Source organism: Podarcis tiliguerta (assembly GCF_965153285.1).
Source record: "Podarcis tiliguerta genome assembly, chromosome: 10".
NCBI classification, from domain to species: Eukaryota; Metazoa; Chordata; class Lepidosauria; order Squamata; family Lacertidae; genus Podarcis; species Podarcis tiliguerta.
In genome coordinates, this window is record NC_139543.1 from 30,397,172 (window position 1) to 30,412,105 (window position 14,934).

Genomic DNA, 14,934 nt, shown 5'->3' on the forward strand with positions numbered 1-14,934 from the left:
GAAGTGTGCTGTCTCCCCGGGGCTAAGATCCAAGATGTAACTGAACGACTGCAAGGAATCATAAAACCCACTGACAAATACCCCTTCCTCTTGGTTCATGTGGGAACCAATGACACTGCAAGCAATAGCCTCCAGAAGATCAAAAGAGACTACGAGGCTCTGGGCAGGAAATTGAAGCAATTAAATGCACAAATCGTCATCTCATCTGTCCTCCCAGTTGAACGACGTGGCCCAGGGAGAGAGAGGAAAATAGTGGAAGTAAACAGCTGGCTTCGCAAATGGTGTAAACAGGAACGGTTTGGATTCTTAGATCACGGACTGCAGTTTCTTGAGGATGGACTTCTGGCAAGCGATGGGCTGCACCTCACAACGGTTGGGAGGAATGTTTTTGCCAAAAAACTAAGAAACCTCATCAGGAGGGCTTTAAACTGACTAATGTGGGGGAGGGAGACAGTGCTCCTGAAGGTAGGAGTCTATTAATTGATGAAGATGATCATCCAAATGTCATAGACCAAATGGAGCAAACAGCAAGCAGACCTAGTGGTGGGAGGAAAAAATCCTTAAATAAGAGACACGGGGGAATGACTAATGGACTTCAATGTCTGTACACTAATGCACAAAGCATGGGAAATAAACAAGATGAGCTTGAGCTCTTGGTACAGCAAACTAAATATGACATAATAGGCATCACTGAAACCTGGTGGGATAAGTCCCATGATTGGAATGTAAAAATGGAGGGATACAATCTATTTCAGAGAAACAGACCAGACAAGAAAGGAGGAGGAGTGGCGTTATATGTCAGGGATGTGTATACCTGTGAAGAGATCCAAGATTTAGAACCTCAAAGCCAAAGTGAGAGCATTTGGGTCAAAATTAAGGGAGAGAAGAAGAATAGTGACCTCATTGTGGGAGTTTACTATAGATCCCCAAGCCAAACGGAGGACATAGATGATGCCTTCCTGGAACAGATGGCCAAGCATGCAAAAGGAAGGGAGATAGTAGTAATGGGGGACTTCAATTACCCAGATATTTGTTGGATGTCAAACTCAGCCAAGAGCATAAGGTCAAACAGATTCCTCACTGGCCTTGCAGACAACTTCATTGTCCAGAAAGTGGGAGAAGCAACAAGAGGAACAGCCATTTTAGATCTGGTCCTAACCAATGTCGATGACCTGGTTAATGGGGTAGAAGTGGAAGGATCATTAGGCGCAAGTGATCATGCTCTTCTGAAGTTTACTATACAACGGAAAGGAGCAGCCAAGCATACTAGGACTCAATTTCTTGACTTTAAGAAAGCCGACTTCATAAAACTTAGGGAAGTGCTGGGTGAGATCCCATGGACAGTAATACTAAAAGGAAAGGGAGTTCATGATGGCTGGGAGTTTGTTAAGAGGGAGATAGTAAAAGCACAACTTCAGGCAATACCAATGAGACGGAAACATGGAAGGTGCCTAAAGAAGCCAGGGTGGCTATCTAAAGAACTTTTAACTGAGTTAAGATTTAAAAAGGATGTGTACAAAAAATGGAAAAGGGGGGAAATCACCAAAGAGGAATTCAAACAAATAGCCAGCACGTGTAGACACAAAGTCAGAAAAGCTAAAGCACAGAATGAACTCAGGCTTGCTAGAGAGGTTAAAAGCAACAAAAAAGGCTTCTATGGGTATGTTCGTAGCAAAAGGAAGAACAAAGAAACAGTGGGGTCACTCAGAGGAGAAGATGGTGAAATGCAAACAGGGGACACAGAAAGGGCTGAACTCCTCAATGCCTTCTTTGCCTCAGTCTTCTCCGATAAAGAAAACAATGCCCGACCTGAAGAATTTGGAGGAAATGATTCAGCAGAGGAAACACAGCCCAGAATAACTAAGGAGATAGTACAAGAATACTTGGCTAGTTTAGATGTATTCAAGTCTCCAGGGCCAGATGAACTGCATCCAAGAGTATTAAAAGAACTGGCAGATGTGATCTCAGAACCACTGGCAGTCATCTTTGAGAATTCCTGGAGAACAGGCGAAGTCCCGGCAGACTGGAGGAGGGCAAATGTTGTCCCTATTTTCAAAAAGGGGAAAAGAGAGGACCCAAATAATTACCGCCCAGTCAGTCTAACATCAATACCAGGGAAGATTCTGGAGCAGATCATTAAGCAAACAATCTGTGAGCACCTAGAAAGGAATGCTGTGATCACCAATAGTCAGCATGGATTTCTGAAAAATAAGTCATGTCAGACTAACCTGATCTCATTTTTTGACAGAATTACAAGCCTGGTAGATGAAGGGAACGCAGTGGATGTAGTCTACCTTGATTTCAGCAAGGCATTTGACAAGGTGCCCCATGATATTCTTGTAAAGAAGCTGGTAAAATGCGGTCTTGACTATGCTACCACTCAGTGGATTTGTAACTGGCTGACTGACCGAACCCAAAGGGTGCTCATCAATGGTTCCTCTTCATCCTGGAGAAGAGTGACTAGTGGGGTGCCACAGGGTTCTGTCTTGGGCCCGGTCTTATTCAACATCTTTATCAACGACTTGGATGATGGACTCAAGGGCATCCTGATCAAATTTGCAGATGACACCAAACTGGGAGGGGTGGCTAACACCCCAGAAGACAGGATCACACTTCAAAACGACCTTGACAGATTAGAGAACTGGGCCAAAACAAACAAGATGAATTTTAACAGGGAGAAATGTAAAGTATTGCACTTGGGCAAAAAAAATGAGAGGCACAAATACAAGATGGGTGACACCTGGCTTGAGAGCAGTACATGTGAAAAGGATCTAGGAGTCTTGGTTGACCACAAACTTAACATGAGCCAACAGTGTGACGCGGCAGCTAAAAAAGCCAATGCAATTCTGGGCTGCATCAATAGGAGTATAGCATCTAGATCAAGGGAAGTTATAGTGCCACTGTATTCTGCTCTGGTCAGACCTCACCTGGAGTACTGTGTCCAGTTCTGGGCACCACAGTTCAAGAAGGACACTGACAAACTAGAACGTGTACAGAGGAGGGCAACCAAAATGGTCAAAGGCCTGGAAACAATGCCTTATGAGGATCGGCTAAGGGAGCTGGGCATGTTTAGCCTGGAGAAGAGGAGGTTAAGGGGTGATATGATAGCCATGTTCAAATATATAAAAGGATGTCACATAGAGGAGGGAGAAAGGTTGTTTTCTGCTGCTCCAGAGAAGCGGACACGGAGCAATGGATCCAAACTACAAGAAAGAAGATTCCACCTAAACATTAGGAAGAACTTCCTGACAGTAAGAGCTGTTCGACAGTGGAATTTGCTGCCAAGGAGTGTGGTGGAGTCTCCTTCTTTGGAGGTCTTTAAGCAGAGGCTCGACAACCATATGTCAGGAGTGCTCTGATGGTGTTTCCTGCTTGGCAGGGGGTTGGACTCGATGGCCCTTGTGGTCTCTTCCAACTCTATGATTCTATGATTCTATGATTCTATGATGGATTAGACTAGGATGTGCTGGATGTACTTTTGCATATGCGAATACACAAGGGAGACCAAAACTCATCAATAATATAAACAGAGATTGAGGCATCAGGGGCAGAAAAATGCTTGAAGTGTACAACTCTTCATGGCTTCCATGAGATACTTTGGGATCCTTATGGCAATGTGAACATTTCCATGAAATCGCCTCCTGCTCCTACGTGACCTGCTCAGATCAGACACAGGGCTGTAGCTCAGTGGCAGATCAGCTGCTTTGCAAACAGAAGGTTCCATGTTCAGATTCCAGCATCTTTGGGTCAGGCTGGGAGACACCCCTGTCCAAACCTTAACAGTCAGTGAAGACCCTCCACCTGTTTTGAGACTACAGTTCCCATCATCCCTGGCCACTGGTTCTGCTAGCTACGGATGATGGGAGTTGTAGTCTAAAAAACAGCTGGAGACCCAAGTTTGGGAAACCCTGGTGTAGTCGATACTGAATTAGATGGTCTAAATTTGATGGACTCCGTATAAGACAGCTTCCTGCGTTTGTTTGTTCATAAGATTTCTTACCTGCCCTTCAGCTTAAGGTTCTAGGGCAGCTTACAACAATATAGTGCCCCAAAACAGATAAACCAGTTAGAATTACAAAAAGAAGTAAAATCCTTGCAGCTAGAAAAGTGCAAAATCAGCAGAGAGGTGGGTCCCACAAAACAAAATACTTAACTGTCAATGACCAGGGTAAAGGGTAAAAAGCTGTTTCCCAGGTCACCATTCCCTGCACTTCTGAGGGCTGTGGCAAGAGAGCACCCTTTGCTAATCTTAATACCTGAGAACATCAGGAGGGATGGAGACACTAACATGAGCACCTTGAATTGAACCTGGAAACCAACTCGAAACCTGCACAGTTGTTTTAAAACAGGGATTTTATGAACCTCAACCAGTCATATATATGCATATACACCAACATTTCTCTGATAAAAATAGGGATGCCCTATTCCATTATAATAGTCATAATAATAATTTTTATATTTATATCTAGCCCATCTGACTGGGTTGCCCCAGCCACTCTGGGTGGCTTCCAACATATATACAAGCATACTAAAACATGAAACATTAAAAAACATCCCCATACAGAGCTGCCTTCAGATGGCTCAGGGGTTGAATGACTCCATAAAGGTAAAGGTAAATGGACCCCTGACCATTAAGTCCAGTCGCGGACAACTCTGCAGCGCACAGAAACACTGTTTACCTTCCTGCCTGAGCAGTACCTATTTATCGACTTGCACTTTGACGTGCTTTCGAACTGCTAGGTGGGCAGGAGCTGGGACTGAGCAACGGGAGCTCACCCTGTCGCGGGGATTTGAACCGCCAACCTTCCGATTGGCAAGCCCTAGGTTCAGTGGTTTAGACCACAGTGCCACCTGTGTCCCTCTTGAATGACACCATACCTTCCAGCATTTCTCTGATGAAAATAGGGACATCCTAAGAAAAAAGTGGGACATTCCAGGATCAAAAGCTGAGACAGCTTCTGTAAATCCAGGGCTCTCCCTGGAAAACAGGGAGAATTGGAGGGTCTGTATATGGCTGCTCCAGTTTGGACCAGATGAAGTGTCTGTTGCAATTTCTTCACTTATCTAAATTTCTTTTTGCTTTTTTGGAGCAAATTTGGAGCTTACTATCCACACCTTCAATCAACTGTACATGGGAGAATAGGTGTGCTTTTCCCCATCCACACCAATGACTGGATGCGCCCAGTGGGAGAATAGTTCCATTGGTATACTCTGCAGATGACCGGTTCAGTTGAACTGGGCTTGAAGCCTCAGGGTGCCATAACTATGCTGTAGAATGGAAGGGGAGAGGCGGGGGCCACCAAATCTTGGTGTCGCACAGGAAGCCACTGAAATTTGAGACCCCAAGGTCCACCACTGCTGCTAACCAGTAAATGGGCTCATTCCAAGACCCCATTGCATTTCTGGAATTCTACCCCTGCAGATTAGGAGAATGGAAGGAAGGGGCTACTTGTGTCTGCCTGAGCTGTGATGAACCTGGTTATTGTGATTAAAATTTATCTGTAGCTAATGATCACTGTCATGGGCAATATGTTGGCAGAATATCAGCATCTGTATGCATGACTGAAAATGAGACAGCGGTTTCTCAGTCTTCTGTCGTGCCTGACAGAAAACATGATTAAAAACCTTCCACAGAGAAGGGGATTGATGCTCAAATAGTTTTCACACAAATGGAAATTTTGAGGATCCATTCCAGATCTATCACAAATGCTGGATTTCTTTTTTCTTTTTTAAACAGGTCATTCAGTTGATATCTATGAATGATTACACTGGTCAACAACAAATTTGTTGTCTGCGTTTTTTCAGTTGATTTAGGACAAATCTGATGCGCTGAATCCAAAAATCACATTAGTTTTGCTCAATCAGGTCAAGTTTTTGAGCTATGGCCACATGTCTTTTTTATGTTTATGTTCACATGTACGCTTGTGTGGAGCATTTTAGAAGAAGTTGGTGGGGATAAAATGCCATGTCGAATAATTGTTTTGATTGGAAATGATTATTTTAATGACAAGAAGTATTCAGGTCCGATAGTTCTGGGTGATTATGTCAAAAAGGGATCAGTTTGTAGTCATAAAACCTCCGTTTTTTCTCGGAAGAGAAGGACTTGGTGTACTGTGCAGATATTGTGCAGCTTCTGCTCAAGCTTGGAGGGCCACAGTATGAACCCAAAGATTGGAGACTGTTCATTGACAGCAGCAAGCGATCACTGAAATGTGTTCTGCTACACAACGGCAACCAGTTTGCCTCTATACCCCTGGCTCACTCGAGTACACTGAAGGAGAACTATGAAGCGGTGAAGTATGTGCTGGAGAAAATTGGTTATGATCAGCATAAGTGGTTTATTTGCGTTGACCTGAAGATGGTGAACTTTTTGTTGGGACAACAGTCTGGCTTCACCAAGTACCCATGTTTTCTGTGCATGTGGGATAGTAGGGACCGTGCTCAGCATTACACAAAGAAGGACTGGCCTGTGAGGGAGGAATTGGTGCCTTGCAAAAAAAAGGAACATCATCAACGACCCTCTGGTGGACAGAGACAGAATACTCTTCCCACCGCTGCACATCAAGCTCAGCTTAATCAAGCAGTTCACCAAGCAGTTCTGGACAAGGATGGTGACTGCTTCACTTACTTGTGCCAGGCTTTTCCAGGATTGACCATGGAGAAGTTGAAAGCTGGCATCTTTGACGGTCCTCAGATCCGTCAGCTCATCAGAGATCCAGAGTTTGAAAACTCAATGAATGAAGTGGAACTGGAAGCGTGGAAGGCATTTGTTCTGGTAGTGAAGAACTTTCTTGGCAACAATAAGGCCAGAAACTACGCAGAACTTGTCAACAACATGCTGACTGCTTTCAGAAACCTGGGCTGCAAACATGAGCGTCAAGATGCACTACCTATTTTCACATATGGACCAGTTTCCTGAGAAACTAGGTTCAATGAGTGACGAGCAGGGGGAGAGATTCCATCAGGACATGAAAGAGATGGAGACCAGGTATCAGGGTCGCTGGGACGCAGCCATGATGGCTGACTACTGTTGGACTCTGAAGAGAGACCTCCCTGCCGCTGAGCATTCCAGGAGTTCCAAGAAACGGAAGTTCAAGCCCTGAAGTTTGAAAAATGGTGAAGCAACATGCAATTTACGTGTACTTACCTTTATCAATGCCCACCATTCAGTTTACAGTAAACCTGACCTGATGGAGAAAAACGGATGCCATTTCCTGATTCAGCAGTGCAAAAATACCCTAAATCAGTTGTAGAAATCTAGACAACATTCAAAAAGTAAAAAATTGTTGCCCAGTGTTATTAAAAGCATTTTTGTTTTATCAAAGAGTTGCTGGTGTTGGGAGTTGCTAATATCAGTACAGTCTCCAGCCTACCTCCCCCCCCCCCCCCCCCGATGTTATTTCATTCTGGGGTTTTTCCTGTTTTATATTATTTTATCTCTCATAAGCCGCAGCAGGAGCTGTGTGACTGATGGAGCAGGTTAGAAATGTCAGGAATAAACAAATAATATGTCAAAATGACTTCAAGTTTGCATTTGTTGCAAATTGGCAGGGCATAACGAATATATAATAAAATGGAGCTTGGACTGTAAGTAATGTTTCATCATCAACAGGATTTTAATTTAATCTCCTGTCATTTTGAGTCAGCTAACTAGTCTGTATATATCTGTGTTTGCGTGTGTATTCCTGAGAAAGCAGTGCTCAGAGACAAGTTTGCTGTTGCAAGCAGCGAGAAGGCAAAAGGGCAACACGGCCAAAGGCATGGAAGCTGAAAGTGACTATGTGGAGAAGTGGTTAATTTCAGCCTTGCCTTCAGGAAAGGATGAGTCCCAAAATATCACATTTTAACAAGCAATCTTTGGTAACTATATAAAGCTTCCAGGCACTTTGCCAAGGAGTTTGCTCAGAGGTCAAGTTGCAAGCATTGCATGCCTGATTCTACATATTTCTGCAGACAGAACAGACACACACACACACACATCTCAATGGCTAGAGGTTTTGACACATGCGTGGCCCACCCAATACTTAGGAAAGGGCCATAGCTCAATGGAGAACACATGCAGGTGGTCCCATCCTTAATCCCTGGCATTTCCAGGGAGGGCTGAGAGATACCCCTGTCTGAAACCCTGGGGAGTTGCAACCAATTAGCGTAGACAAGACTGAGCCAAATGGACCAGTGGTGTGAGGCAGCTTCCTATGTACCTTGCATGATTCAGAAACAGGTCCTACTGAGTTCTTTGGAGTTAATCCCCAGATAAGTGTATATATGGCTCCAACTTTTAAGGGGGCAGAAAGAGCAGGAATTATTACATCTCACCGCAAAATTGAATACTAGCTATCGCTGCATTTAAAAAAAGAGAACATATGCCATCAAGGTATAATTAGGCATTTACGCATTTCGATGTATTGTTCTGTTTCTTAATCATGGCTGTGCAGACAACTAGTTTGAATCATTTTCTTTAAAAAATAAAACTGACTTTTTGCAATAGCATATCCTTCAACATTAGGGACATGGGTGGTGCTGTGGTCTAAACCACGGAGCCTAGGGCTTGCCGATCAGAAGGTCGGCGGTTCGAATCCCTGTGATGGGGTGAGCTCCCGTTGCTCGGTCCCTGCTCCTGCCAACCTAGCAGTTCGAAAGCATGTCAAGTGCAAGTAGATAAATAGGTACCGCTCCGGCGGGAAGGTAAACATTTCCATGCACTGCTCTGGTTCGCCAGAAGCGGCTTAGTCATGCTGGCCACATGACCCAGAAGCTCCATGGCCTATAGAGCGAGATGAGTGCCGCAACCCCAGTCTTGATCACGGTCTGACCTAATGGTCAGGGGTCCCTTTTTATCGTCCAGCATTAATGTGACAAAAATAGGGATGGCAAGAATAAGAATAGGAATAAGAAGAAGAAGAAGAAGAAGAAGAAGAAGAAGAAGAAGAAGAAGAATATCCCGCCCATCTGGCTGGGTTGCCCCAGCCACTCTGGACAGCTTCCAACGTATATAAAAACATAATAAAATTGTACAGGGTTGCCTTCAGATGTCTTCTAAAGGTTGTATAGTTACTTATCTCCTTGACTTGGGGGTTGCATAACTCCACACCCTCCAAAATTTATCCGATGAAAATAGTGACGTTCTGAGGAAAAGCGGGACATATCAGGATCAAATCAGAAACCAGGACAACCTCTTTCTGTAAATCTGCGAATGTCCCTGGAAAATAGAGACAACTGTAGTAGGAGTTTCTCCATAAATGTGAGCATACTTGCTCAGACATTGAGTGCTGTTACTGCACCACAGAGATGCACTTGGTCATAATAAATTATACAGCTGGATTGGGAACACTTGTACCTTAACTAGGCCATGGAGCTTTTATCTGACTATTTAGCTGCCTGGGTGCAGTGAAACAGTGACCCTCATGTGGCCTTGGGAGACTCTGTATGGTTGCCTTCTTCTGCCACTCTGCTGGAAATAATAGGCCATGCATAATAGTTCCGCAGACATATGACATCCAGGAATCGACAGCCTGTTCTCTTTCTGCTCTGCTGCTGCATGAGTTCAAAGCAATAAAAGAAAATTAGCTGTAGTGAATACTCTTGTGTGAATGTTAAGGTGGAAACCAAATACTAGCTTAAGATCCACAGTTTTAATTCCTGTACTGTTGCCTGTTGCTTGACAAAATGGTAAGTCCCCCTCATAAGGAATAGCTGGATATCAGCCACGAAACATGTGAACCATTTTTAGAATATGACATTGTACTAAAATAAAAAATAATTAGATGACAGCTGGCAGAATGGTGAAGGACTCTATGCAGCTAACAGTTCTGTAAATAAAAACGCTGAGTTGGGCCATTACTTCCCTCGCTAGCAAGGTTTTGGGAAAGGGGAGCTAGGGCCTTTTTAACAACAAATGTGCAACCATAAAAAATCTTTTCACTGATATCGTGCAGGTAACGTGATGCTTTTGATGCACAGCCTTCCTGTTTGAAGCAGCTGCCGTTCAAGCAGAGAGCAAAGGCAGACAGAATGACCCCAAGTCATGAACAATGACTAGCAAAGAGTAGGCTGGAACAATTCAAACAGTCTGCAGCAAGAAGGTTATTAGCTGAGACTGTAATTTTATTGCTGCGTAGCGTCATCGCTTGCTTCCTGCTGCATGCATTTCTTCCCCTCTGTTCCAGTCAGGTCACTTGTCTGGATAACTCAAAGCTGAATTAAGTGCACCAACCCAAAGTCCGATTGCATATTGGATAGGCAACCCATTATGTGCCAGCTGCAGCAGGTCCAGTGGGCAATTGCCTTGCAATCTGCATTGCAGGTGAGAGCGATCGCAGAGATGCTCAAGGTACTTGTGTTTGCGCTGTGTCAGGAAAGAGCATCAGCCCTGGGTTGCCCCTTCACCACACCCATCTTCTTTTAAAAGGTATGTTCAACTGAGGCCCATTTATTTTGGGGTCCTTCCAGCTCAACCGAAGAGACAGATGGAGACTCTGAAAATGCGCCTTCTATCAAGTTTGAGCAAAGCAGTGTTTCCAAGGCTGCTGGCACGTGTGACATGCTCCCCCACCCTCCAAGCCCATTAAAACAGAGAGACAACACACACACACACACACACACACACACATATGGAACTCCAGTTGTACATGTATTGCTCCCAGTGTACCTTAAGCTGAGAGAAAGTTATAGGCCCAAAGTCAGGCAGTGAACTTTACGGCTGAGTGTGAATTTGAACTTACCACTCAATTAGGAGAGCACACCAAGTGATTCTTGGGTTGGATAACTAATGGAAGAGCCATAGCTTAGCAGCTGTCATAGACCATTTCCAGGTTCAATCCCTGATATCTCCATGAGAGCTTGGGATGTCCTCTCTCTGAAATCCTGGAGATCTAGTCAATAAACACAGTATTGAGTTAGAAGATGGACCAAAGCTTTGACTGAGCAATTTCCTGTGTCCTCCTGAGGTGGAAAGCAGGATACTTAACATGCCACCTGCACATGAAATGTTTTGGAAATGAGGGGAGGAAATCACACGAGGACTCAGCACATCACAAGGTTAGTGTGCCACCCTTTCTCAGGCTGGTGTCCTCCAGATGTTTTGGATGTCAGCTCCCGTTATTCCTGACCATTGACCATGCTTACTGGGGCAGATGGGAGCTGAAGAGGTTCAGCAGCATCTGGACCATGTCTCATATTTCCTAGATTGTGTAGACAAAGCAAAAATCACAACATGGGATATTTCCCCTACGCAGCATTAATTCCATAGCTTCCCTCAATTCAATTTGATGGAAAGCAAGGTGAGAGGGAGTGGAGGAGAGACAGCATAGTCAGATGAAAACTAAATAAGAAAGAGATGAAATGAAGCCAAGTTAGATACATTTGTAGAGTTAATATTTTAAGTGCTATTTGCTTTTCTGTTTGTGGCCTCTTCGAAATATCAAAACTTCTTTTTTTTTTCTTTCTTTCTTTTTACAGCTTCCAGAATGTAACATTATCAGAAAGGGATTCGGTGCCAGCAATTTAGATTTGCCAGCTGCTAAAATATTTCTGGAAGTGCCACAGTCCAAGATAGAGTTACAGGGTAGTTAGGGATATGGCTTGCCCCTTCCAGGAAGATGGTAGCTTGGCTCAACTCATTGCTCAAAGTCATAAAAGGCACCTGCAATGTTCTCAGTTAGATTCCGCTTTTTGGAACTAAAGGCCTCATTTGAAGTTCAGATCCACTGGTGGAGGGTCTCACTCCCTCTTTTCCTGTTATTCAGAGATGATTGCCATCGCCCATGTAGCCAAAACACCACAACCCAGGCACAAAACAACCCAGCTAGGACCGAGAGTGCTTTGTGTTTATAGGATGTTGAATGACTGCTTGGGGCAGGGGATAAAAACCAGGTAGGAGGAAGGATTGAATGGGGGGAAAGGTTGAGAGAAAAACAATCCCTTTGTCTGGATAGTTCATTTCCTGATTCACACGGAGGAGCTATTTTTAATGTTCCCAGGGGGAACAAAGTCAAGGCTGTTTATAAAAATCAATGGAGAAATCTATTAATGTGTCTGGGATTGAGCACCATATGTACACCTTACACCTGCAAAAAATAAATAAATTCTGAAGAAGTCCAGTGAGTAGCGAGTGTGCACTAGACTGCTAACACATTTTTCCAATCTTAAATTCAGTTCTCCACATTCCCACATCATTCTCTTAGAATGCCAACGGTGCCCGGAATGTTTTAAACAGTTTATATAGTGCCCTTTATTGCAAGACCACAGGGCAGTTTATGACATAGAACATAATCAGCAGTATACATCCCTACATAGCTTAATATCTATACAATACCCAAAAAATTTAATACAACTATAATCAGTGCTATTTTTTTTCTAGAAAAAGAGTTTCTGGAACTCACCATGAACACTTCCCTCGTTCTCTTGGAAAGGCAATGGCACCCACCTGAGAGATGCCACAACTGAGTTCTGGCGAGTACCAGCTGGAAAAAAGCCCTGATAACCCTAGGTGCGCAGACCTCGTTGTTGGCTCCAAAGGGGCCCACATAACAGTTCAAGCCTAAAAAATGTAGGTCCTCTACTCTGCTAAGGTAGGCAAAATGCCACTATCCACCCTCAAAAGGGAAGTACCAGAATCAAGGTTTGCAGAAGCAAACCTTGAAAAGGAGAAGAAGAAGCAAAGCTGGGATGACCCCTCCCCCCAAAAACACAATGAGAACTGAGCATGCTCAGTGGCATTGGGTTGTCCTCTGTGTTGGGGGCAGGTGAGGGGGACATATTTTGTTGTGTAGTTAAGGGATGTTGGAGGAATCTTCTCAAAATGGATATTCAGCTAGATTTCTTTCAGTACACCCATTCAACCCCAATCGTCACATGGACTCTTGCTGTTAATGATTTTCAGCTAAGTTCTCTACAATGTTTTGCATATTGTATGAGAATGTATACGTAAATTGCTTTGCAATGTGTGTCATTTGCATATTCATTGATGTACAATTGCCGCTGTCCTGACAGGTCCCTTATTACTTTTCTTTTCCCCCTAAAGGGCTATTTATTGACTTTGTGTAAGTTGTTCCTTGCTAGAAGAAGACCATATGCATGGAGGCTGCAGCCCTAACCATGCCTGTTCCAAGGTAACTCCCACTGAATTCAATGGGGCTTGCTCCCAGGCAAGTGGGGTTAGGATGCCTGGCTTTATCAGTTTCTTACTTTGAATTTTAAAAACCAATAAAATGCATTCCTCGTTGTTGTTCTTTTCATGTGGAAGGATTGTTCTTTTTGCACAGAAATCATCTTGAGCTGTCATGTTTCAGCAGACACCTATACAGGACCATTTTTCGAATAAAACATATGTTTATGAAATAAAATGCAATTTTTCAAAAAGGACTTGCATGCAGTGAAATGACAGGATGAAGTTATCCAGTCCAAGACACAAAGGACAAAATATTGACAAGGAGCTGAGCTGTCACTTCCTGATGCTAGGGGGAGGCTGAGTTCATGGTTAAAAGGCAAGATTTGAACCAATGACTTCTTGGTTCCCATTACACTTAAAGTCACTACACCAGATCTAAAATGAGAGAAACATTTGACAGGTCCCGGTTATGAGTCTGACCATTCCAAATCTAACAAACCAAGTTATAAATAACAGGTGTCTTCATGTTATTCCTCCCCAGGAGAGGAGAGGCCCGCTCCTTTTCCTCAAACGAAAGTCTATATTTACAGTGAGCATTGCCGCAAATAGACTTTAAGTCATTTACTTTCCCAGAGAAGGGGAACTCTGGGAATTGCAGTTTCATGAGAAGGCTCTGGGGATATCTAAGAGAGAAGTCAATACACTTTTAGCAAACTACAATTCCAACAGCTCTTTGGAAGAAGCCTAAAGTGGCATAAAACCTGTATAGCCTGATAATGTAGTTGGGGTCATAGGATATAGTTAATTGTTCCGTGCTTGTTCACTATTGTAGCCAAGCGAAGGGTCAAGTTACAAAATGTTGATAATTAATATTCAGTCAGATAATTTACATTATCAGTTAATGAGGCATTCAGGGTGCCTCAGTGTGTGCTAATTAAACACCTAATTGTAATTTGCAGATCAGCATTAATATATCAGTGATAAGCACACATTTCTCTAATTGGAAGAGGTCACATTACCAGTATATTGTGGAACAGTATACAGTTACAAAGTGTGTACATTGATCCCTGTTTTACACCTCTATTTAATCACATCCAGATACAGCAAATAACGTTTCAAAATGTTGCAGTTTTTGTAAAAGAAGAGTCTTAACAGCCACTAGCAAAATCTGTAGAAATTTTGTCTTTCTGTCATGGAGAATTATTCATTTCTAGAGAATTTATGACTTCTAGTATTTCGTAAATTATGGCTATCCCCTTATGCCCTCTGTGCCCATGAGAGTTCTGAATTTAGGGCCAAATGACACATGCCAGGAGAGATCAGTGGCCGAACTTTTTTTTTTTTAAGTAAATGCATAATTTGATTGCAAAAACAGCACTAAGTTAGGGACTAGTCTAAGCTTTTCAATATGTGTTGTTTTCCCAGTCTGCTTGACTATTTCAAGCTGTGGAGGAAAAGAAACACAGGCATCTTTATCATGTCTTTATCTCTCTCCCACCCCTTGCAAAGCAATAGAAGATTGGAATAAGGTGACTGTAAATGGAAGATGGCAGTGGAGGGGTGGATTTCTCTGCACTGCTCCGTAATTATATTAGCAGCCCCTCTCCCCATGTCTGAATTTAAGAAACCAAAAAGATATACAATATGCTGAGATATCAATCATGGTTCACCCAGTATGACATGTAGTTTGGCACTTGCTTGTAAGCTCTTCTGGCCTGGAACCCACAATTTAAAGCACTATATGAGCTGATAGTCCAATATAATTACTAATTAAAATTAATTAATTAAATCAACAAGCATCCTTCTCATTTGTTGTAGATGAATCA

The 14,934-nt window shown here is 43.2% G+C and overlaps 1 long non-coding RNA gene across 1 annotated transcript in view; it reads left to right on the forward strand.

Annotated features, from left to right (window-relative positions):
* The window catches only part of LOC310658335, a 54,387-nt gene extending 41,762 nt beyond the window's left edge, over positions 1-12,625 (forward strand). Inside the window, exon 4 of the long non-coding RNA XR_014502245.1 lies at positions 11,458-12,625. This is a non-coding gene — a long non-coding RNA (uncharacterized lncRNA). The remainder of the gene's footprint in view (positions 1-11,457) is intronic.
* The last annotated feature ends 2,309 nt before the right edge of the window (positions 12,626-14,934 follow it).